Source organism: Lipotes vexillifer, unplaced genomic scaffold (genome assembly GCF_000442215.2).
Source record: "Lipotes vexillifer unplaced genomic scaffold, Lipotes_vexillifer_v1.1 scaffold260, whole genome shotgun sequence".
Classification (NCBI taxonomy): Eukaryota; Metazoa; Chordata; class Mammalia; order Artiodactyla; family Lipotidae; genus Lipotes; species Lipotes vexillifer.
In genome coordinates, this window is record NW_006778123.1 from 495,562 (window position 1) to 504,573 (window position 9,012).

The 9,012-nt window shown below is 45.7% G+C and overlaps 2 pseudogenes across 1 annotated transcript in view; one reads left to right on the plus strand and one right to left on the minus strand.

Moving 5' to 3' along the window:
• LOC103077436 (ubiquitin-conjugating enzyme E2 D2-like) overlaps positions 1 to 590 on the plus strand; it is a 654-nt pseudogene extending 64 nt beyond the window's left edge. Inside the window, exons 1-2 of the transcript XR_456962.1 lie at positions 1 to 339; positions 552 to 590. The exon at positions 1 to 339 is cut by the window's left edge and continues 64 nt beyond it. The product of XR_456962.1 is annotated as a ubiquitin-conjugating enzyme E2 D2-like (transcript). The remainder of the gene's footprint in view (positions 340 to 551) is intronic.
• A 4,491-nt stretch (positions 591 to 5,081) lies between these two features.
• Positions 5,082 to 5,619, minus strand: LOC103079095 (cell division control protein 42 homolog pseudogene; annotated as a pseudogene).
• Positions 5,620 to 9,012: the final 3,393 nt, after the last annotated feature.

Consider the following 9,012-nt stretch of genomic DNA (forward strand, 5'->3'; position numbering starts at 1 on the left):
TTCAGCAGGTCCCGTTGGAGATGATTTGTTCCATTGGCAAGCTACAATAATGAGGCCAAATGACAGTCCCTATCAGGGTGGAGTATTTTTCTTGACAATTCATTTCCCAACAGATTACCCCTTCAAACCACCTAAGGTTGCATTTACAACAAGACTTTATCATCCAAATATTAACAGTAATGGCAGCATTTGTCTTGATGTTCTACGGTCACAGTGGTCTCCAGGACTGTTTCAGGAGTACTTTTGTCCACCTGTTCTCTGTTGTGTGATCCCAATCCGGATGATCCTTTAGTGCCTGAGATTGCTCGGATCTACAAAACAGATAGAGAAAAGTACAACAGAAGAGTTTGGGAGCTGCCCTGGTGGCGCACTGGTTGAGAGTCCGCCTGCCGATACAGGGGACATGGGTTCGTGCCCTGGTCCGGGACGATCCCACATGCCGCGGAGCGGCTGGTCCTGTGAGCCATGGCCGCTGGGCCTGCGCGTCCGGAGCCTGTGCTCCGCAATGGGAGAGGCCACAGTAGTGAGGGGCCCGCGTACCGCAAAAAAAAAAAACGGCTCCGGAAGGGACTCAGAAGTATGCGATGTAATTAAAGAAATTATTGGATAACCTCTACAAATAAGGATAGGGGAACTCTGAAAGAAAGTCCTTTTGATTTCCATTTGACTGCTTTCTATGAGCCCAGGCCTCCACCTTCCCCTGTGCGCGTTTACCTGATACAGCAGTGCTGTGTGTTGTACATACTTGAAACAACAAACTAGAAATACTGTACTTCGGTACCAACATTGCCTCCTAGCAGAGAAGTGTGTGTGTGACAAGCCAGTTCTCCAGGCATAACCTAGGTGTGAGACTAAAAGCTTTCCTTATTGACTTAAACTTGGATAACGGCATTGTGAGGGGTGATGGGTATGGTGTGTGCTTGGATGGGGAAGGAAAGCTCCACTGACCTGTAGGAGATTGTTTTTTAAGTGAAATCCCATTAAACTCAAAACAGTTATGAAAAGCAAGACGAAGAACATGAAGCTGTTTCTGTATTCGTTTTATTCCGAAGGACTTAACGTCTTAGGTGAAAGTTATGACCAATCAGATTAAACTCTACCTACATCCTGTATTTTAAGGTCTAAGTTTAACTGGTCAACATTTAAATGGATTGGAGCTATTAGTAAGTAAAGTGTGATGGGCTTTGTTTCCAACTCTTTTACATCTCCCCACCCTTCAACCTTCGCCCTTCAGCCCCTCTTTCTCTCTTCCATATTCTTTGGTTTGTATGTGGTTTCTCAGTTAATACATAGCTAATAGCTCTTATTTTTCTTATGTTTTTAACTGCTTAGGTCTATCTGGATGTAAGAGTGAAAATTCATTCAATGGAAATACTTGTGTATATTTAAAGACCCAATTGCTCCTCTGGAGCTTGTACGTTCAAGAATGATTAATCTGTGTAATAAACTGATTACTACAGTCATTACATAAAAAAAAAAAAAAAAAAAAAAAAAAAAACCAAATGCTCTGCAACGATGCTCTGCAGATCAGAGCTGAAAGAGATGAATGGCCCCAGTCCCATCCCTCCCCAGCAGTTAAGGTTGTCCTGTGCTAGCTACCACACCCAAGTGCTTGGCATCAGTCCCCACAGCAATCATGTCACCCTTTTGCCAGTTGTCCCCATGTCTTATTCACACCATACACCCAGACTTGTTCCTAGGTGGCTCAGTAGTTTCTTCCTTGTACCACCTAGAACACCTACAGTCCTCTGATATGTGGGCAACACCAGAAGCACTTTAGAGTTGTCATCTCACATCCATGATCATTATCATCATTATCCGTAACCACCCAAATCTAGCAAGCTTAGCTGGGCAGTAAAAGGACATCGAGTTAGAATCTCCCACATCCTGGCTCTTCTTTGATACACACAAATTCCAGTATCCTAGTATGCCAGGAGGTAGACTTGGGAGGAAAAGAGTGAATGAGTTAATTACACAGTCCACGTGCCAAGACCAGCCAGGTCCAGTGCCCCAGACTATGTGTCCCCAAATTCCCTTTGCGTAGTTGGCAGTTTGGGTATGTGTGCCAGGCTTCCTTTGTCTCAGGTGCTGGAATCACTGGAGCTTAGTTTTAGGCCCGGTTCTGACTTGTAGATGGATTGCTGCCCTGTGCAATAGTATATTCAGGTGGCTATGGTCCTTACCTGGGAAGCTCAGGTCAAATCAGCTTGCTTCCATTGATGTTCATCCTCCAAGAGTCCTTTTCCATAGGCATTCACACGGGTCACAAACAGAGGGCATGGGTCTTGTGCAATCTTATGCCCCATTTGGCCCCTCTGAGCTGAGACTTGATCATCCAACTTTCCTGCTGCCAAGTACCAGACTACACTGCTACCCATGAGTCAATGAAAATGCCATGAGTCAATGAAAATGCAACAAGGCATATTTTGGGAGGCATTTTTAGAGCAAACATCACAACTTAAACTCTGCTCAATGAGCAGAGTTCCCTTTTCCATGCATAGTTTTACAGTTTTCTTTAAAGCTGCACAGCTGTACCATTCCAGTACATTCCTGTATAGGGGGCCCCAAGACCACACCCCAGGTTCAATGATTCACTAGGAGGACTGACAAAATTCAGCACATAGTTGTACGCACAGCTAAGATTTATTACAGTGAAAGGATACAAAACAAAGTCAGCAAACGAAAAGGCATATGGTGCAAAGCCTAGAGAAAACCAGGCACAAGCTTCCAAGAGTCCTCTCCCAGTAGAGTCACACAGGACAGCTTAATTCCCCCATCAACAAGTTGTGCCAACACATGTGAAATGTTACCTCCTGGGGAAGCTGGTCATATAGGCACCTTCTGCCTAACACATACCAAAATTCCAGACTCCCAGGAGGAAAGCAGGTATCCAGCATAATCCACACTGGTTGTACAAACATTTTAGGTACAGTGAGCCACTCTTACCAGTTCTGTGGATGGTGGGAACCCTCTCCAAATCACATCTTAGACACCAGCAAAAGGCCGACCTTGTAAGCAGAACTTCCTAAGGATAAGCAGGCTCAGATCTGCTATGTTAACTCTTTCCTATATAACCCCATTGACCTTTAACTTAGCTGGCATATCCATGAGGCTTAGGGATCCTTAGGAGCTGTAGTGTACCCAGACCCCCAAGAAGCCTAAGGTGATAGCATAGATCCTGCATCTGAGATAGCCACATCTTCCTAGTAGTTATGTAGCTGTGAGATTCCATTAATGCCCAGTGTGGTAGGTTGAATAACAGCCCCCAGAGATTTCCAGGTTCTAATCCCTGTAACCTATGAGTGTTAATTTATGTGGTAAAAGGGATTTTGCAGATGTGATCAAGTTAGGGATCCTGAGATGGGGAATAGCCGTTTGGGCCCTAAATGTAATCACAAGTGTCCTTAACAGAAAGAGGCCAGAGGGAGATTTGACTATAGAAGAGGAAGTAGGAGATGTAATGATGGAAGCAAGAGGCTGAAATGATGTAAGGAAGGGGTCATGAGCCAAGACCCTCCAGAAACTGGAAAACGCAAGGAAACTGATGTTTCCTTAGAACCTCTAGAAGGAGGGCAGCCGTGCCAACACCTTTATTTCAGTCTTACTGAAACCCATTTTGGACTTCTAGCTTTCAGAACTGTAAGATAATTTTGTGTTGTTTTAAGCCACTAAGTTTGTGGTACTTTGTTACAGCAGCAATAGAAAAGTAATATACCAAGTCTTACTTCTTTCCTGGATATACCATTTCCATTTCATAATGCATGCTTGCTGGGCAATACCCACTTTGTTGACATTTTTATTTTTGACCCATTCCAGAATGGGCAGGTCAGAGAATAACATCATGTGCTATTGCTTAGTTAGCTTCTCAGGGTCCACCAGCGCTCAACAACAGGCCAATAATTACCCCTCAAATGGAGTATACCAGGCAGTGGTGTTACGAAAATGCTGTGTCCAAAACCCTAGTGGGCACCACTGCCTGGTGCCACAGATGCAGTCTTCTGCAAGCACTGTCAAGCACTGATATTTGAAGCTCAAGAGGCTCATTAGAACTAGCCTGTCGAAATAGGAGGGCAGTCTGTATAGCCTGCTAGGTAGTTTCCTTATGTATCTCCTTACTACTGCTTCCTTAGTCAGTAGAGTCATCTGCTCATCCCCTCTCCTCCCTTCGCCTGGCATCCTGTCCTGCTCGACTGGCATCACATAACTGGGCTGAAAGATCCAGGTGGGCTCCTAGTTGTATACTCATCCCACTAGCACTGTTTAATTTGTGGCATTTCCCCACTGGGAATATTCCTAAGAATCAACACATCTGTTCCCACAATACATTCAGAGGTATCAGTTACAACCACTTGGGTGTGTAAACTTTTCACTGAACAAAAGATAATACAGACAAGTTTCAAGGGCCACAATGGTATGGCCTCTTTTACCACAGATAAGGCCAACTTTTGGCAGGAGTTACACGTCGGACAGGACATGGTTTTTTCTATGACTGCTGGAGGACTTCAGTGTGGTAAATTCACCTTCATTGTCCCCAGACTTTTATTTTTTGGCAAGAAGCCTCTGTATTGTCAGTGTTTACTAGTCACACCTGCTGGCAAGCATCTGCTAACATTGTAATAATGCCATCGAGACAGAAACTTTAGATCTGTCAACCAACAGACACTATTTACACAGGAAACTTTGGACATCAAAAAGCTTTTCTCGGGCCTCCCTGGTGGCGCAGTGGTTGAGAGTCCGCCTGCCGATGCAGGGGATACGGGTTCGTGCCCCGGTCTGGGAGGATCCCACATGCCGCGTAGCGGCTGGGCCTGTGAGCCGTGGCCGCTGAGCTTGCGCGTCCGGCAACGGGAAAGGCCACGACAGTGAGAGGCCCACATATCGCAAAAAAAAAAAAAGCTTTTCTCTAACACTTTATAAGCATTCATAGCACAAAAGAGTAACGTATCATTTAAATTATACACTTTTACAATGGTACATTAAATTGGCTCAGAGCCTTAATTTTTAATTTGATTTAAACATTGCTTTTAGTCTGATGACAACACCAGTGGTGCAGAGTTCTGAAGATATGTTCAAAGCAGCAATCACCTGCAGCTTTTCTTCGGTTCCAGAGTCTCCGAGGCAGTCAGTAGTGTTTTGTCAAATGCATACTTTAGGTTTTTCTGTGAGAATGCAGAACACTGCATGTATTCGACAGCCTTCAGGTCACAGAACAGCATTTCAGCAGTCTGCGGAGTGAGAGGTTTCTGTGTTCTTGGCAAGCTTCTCGATAATAGAGGGTATCACATTTCTGAGATCAGTTTTGGCTCCAACAAATAAGGAGTCTTCAAACAATGGTGAATTATCTCAGGTACCCACTTTTCTTTCACATTTTCAAATAAGAGCCGAAGACCACTGAAAAAGACTAGAAATATATGTTTGTGGATAGCTGAGGGCTTGTTCTGTCAAATCTTTCTTGTCCTGCAGGATCAAAAATTCCAGAAGTGTATGGCTCTCACCAGTTACTGACTGCCTAGTTGTCAGAAACCATGGAACGTATTCAGACATTAACTTATTGTTGTATAGCATGTCAAGACACATCTTACCAACAACACCATCACTCACAACACAAATTGTCTGCATTGCTGAAATATTTTTTACTCCACTGGAAATATTCCAAATATAATTCGGTACACGGGCCTCTCACTGTTGTGGCCCCTCCCGTGGCGGAGCACAGGCTCCAGACGCGCAGGCTCAATGGCCATGGCTCACGGGCCCAGCCGCTCCGCGGCACGTGGGATCCTCCCGGACCGGGGCACGAACCCGTGTCCCCTGCAACAGCAGGCGGACCCTCAACCACTGCGCCACCCGGGAAGCCCCCCACTTTCTGCCAACTTTTGCTTGTCATTCATTCCCATCTCACTGCAACATACCAACTAATATCTGTTTTCCCAAACCTCACTCATAGACTACATCTTGAAAATGACTCCATTCTCCGAGGTGTGGAAGAAAGAAGGCCCAACTGACCCCCCTCTCAAGGCAGACAGTTGTTGGTAGATGCCAGCTGGAAACCCAGCTGGGGCTGCTGGCCAGAAGCCTCATTTCTCCTCCATATGGGTTTATTTGGGATTCCACACAGCAGCAGCTTAAGTCCAAGGAAGACCATTCAAAGAGGACAGGCTTTGAGGTAGTCTTCCATTGAAGCTAATGCCAAATCTATTCCTTTGATATAAGGATCAGATATGAATTATTTGGTTCAGAAGTGCATGATGCCAGGACAGCTCAAAGAGAAAAATATTGTCTCATAAAATTGTTAAACCTAAATGCCAAAGGAAATGTTATACCTGATTTTGAAACATGTGTTTTAACAACGTAGCCTGAGGAAAGATGCCAACCAAGCTCCACCTTTTAAAGGTGAAGGTGAATAAATTCTTCTGGTCCCAAGATGGGTTGGTAATCAAGACCATGAGAAAAGAACAAACTAAACTGGAGGGTTAAAAGTCTAAAAAATGATGGGGGTCAGTTTAATGTAATTTGTCTTAAGGGCCATAGGGATGACCCATTTTTTACAGGTGGGAGGCCTGCACTACCTTAAGCCTGAGAGATAGCCTACCAGAAAAGAGAAGTGGCAAAAGGCCCGTGGATTTCCACAAATGAGGAAGAGTCCTAAATGACCAGTTGGTGGTGAAGGTCCTCCTGGTAGTGAGATATTTTGGCTGTAGACACTGTAGAAAGTATCAGCCCCAGGAGGGAGAAATGAAAAAGCTGGTCACAGGGTCTGGAGAATATCCTGGAGGAACTAACTCTAGGGATCGTGGTTTCAGAAAAAGAAGGGCCCAAGAGGCAAGGGACAGGACTGAGTCTGGCACCAAATGACCCCCGCACGCACCAACGCTCTGCTGGGCTTGGCATCCGACCTCCAGAGAACTGCGAGCTTGGGGATCAAAAACCCAGGCAGGAGGGAGGGAGACACAAGAGGGAAGAGATATGGGGATATATGTATATGTATAACTGATTCACTTTGTTATAAATCAGAAACTAACACACCATTGTAAAGCAATTATACTCCAATAAAGATGTTAAAAGAAAAAAAAAAACTTGCCAAAATGTCACCCCCTGCCTCCAAAAGCAGATTAAAGAAGGGAGTGTCCAGAAATCAGGATGAAGAAAACTACTTAGAGAAGCCCCTTCTCCTATCAGTGGATCACCAGGATTTATCTGGGTAATGAAATGATAATAGGCCTTTTTGTCATCTTCTTTTTATAATTTATCCATTTAAATTTCAGTCAACATTTTAAAAATATCCAATCAGAATGACAGGCGTTTCCAGAAGTATCAGTTTTTTTAATCCTCACCCTTTTACAAATGTGAAAACTGAGGCTCAGTATGGCTACCAAGGAATTCTCCTAAATCATTGAAACTGTAAATTTGGGACCTAAGTCTAAATCAGTTTCTCATTTTATCTTGGCTAACTTCTTAAAATTCTGTTTAAGGACACCGGGAGGGGGAAGGGTAAGCTGGGAGGAAGTGAGAGAGTGGCACGGACATATATACACTACCAAATGTAAGATAGATAGCTAGTGGGAAGCAGCCACATAGCACAGGGAGATCAGCTCGGTGCTTTGTGACCACCTAGAGGGGTGGGATCGGGAGGGGGGGAGGGAGACGCCAGAGGGAGGGGATATGGGGATATATGTATACATATAGCTGATTCACTTTGTTATACAGCAGAAACTAACACAACATTGTAAAGCAATTATACTCCAATAAAGATGTTAAAAAACAAAACAAAACAAAACAAAAACCCGGCAGACTTGCAGCGTTCGCAGCTCGCTGAACGTGACAGCAGGCATACTGCAGCACACGCGAAAACGAAGGAAAACTGCTGCGTCCCAGTGGTCTCCGCACCTCTTGACTGCCTGGTTCCAGATCCTTCACCTGCACCAGGCGCCGGGAAGGAAGAAAACTTGGGCTTGTCTGTCCCGACCTCGGAGAGGAAGGTAGCAGGACTAAGTGAACCAGTATTGAGTATGCCATTTGAAAGATTTTTCCGGGGGTGGGGGGGGGGGCAGCGCACGCGCAGAAAGAGCTGGATGCCGATCCTCCTGACTGCCCACGGCCTCACATAATCCAAGGAATGCGAGCACCATTAAGCAGTGCCCAGGCGAGTCACGTGGGTCAACTGACTGCCTACGCCACTCCAGTTCTTCCAGGTCCGCTCCGCGCAGCACAGAAGCTAAATCCACAGCCCGGAAGCTTCTTGCACCTTTGGAGCGGGACTTGGTCGTCACAGAACTGGGAGATACTCAGGCAGGAAAGAGGAACTGATGCCCAGTTACCCGCGGGATGCCTTTGGGGAGAGACCTCTGGAGTCAACGCCCTCCCTTGGAAACAGGTTTCCGTGCCCGCGCGCGGGCCATCCGGAGCGGGGACATCAGAGGCGTGGCCTCGGTGCTGCCCTGGATCCTAGAGCTCGCGTCGTGTGAAGGGACTCCCCTAAGGCTCAAGGCCCTACAGCCTCTGTCAAGTGGGAAGGTCCTGGGAGGGCTTAAAAGACCTTGCTTAGGCCCCTTAAGCAACGACTGAGTTGTAAGCTTCAGGGAGCACAAGTGCCATGTGTTGGAGGCACCAGTGTGGAGCATCTTCTGTCCCTGCGCGTGTGAGCGTTCAGATGGGAAACCCGAACAGGAACTTTCACAGGAACGCTTGGACAGAGCCCATCTTGGGCTGAAATTGAGAAATTTGGAAGTGCAAATGCACCCTGGTTCCATTCACTGTGTCAAGGCAGCCTTGTTTTTGTACTTAAACACCCTTCAGGGTGTGCAATTTAGGTCTTCTCTGCTGCCAGAGGCAGGTGGCACAACGTGTAAACGTTCAGCAAAGGTAAATTGAATTTTCTTAACTGCCTGAAAGCATCTCACTGCCAGGCCCAATGGGACTTTCTTCTATAGTGTTCTCAACTAAGAAAGATTAGCCCAATCCTAATGCTGGTCAGTGGATTTGGGCAGACTCTTTTTTTTTTTTTTTTTTTTTTTT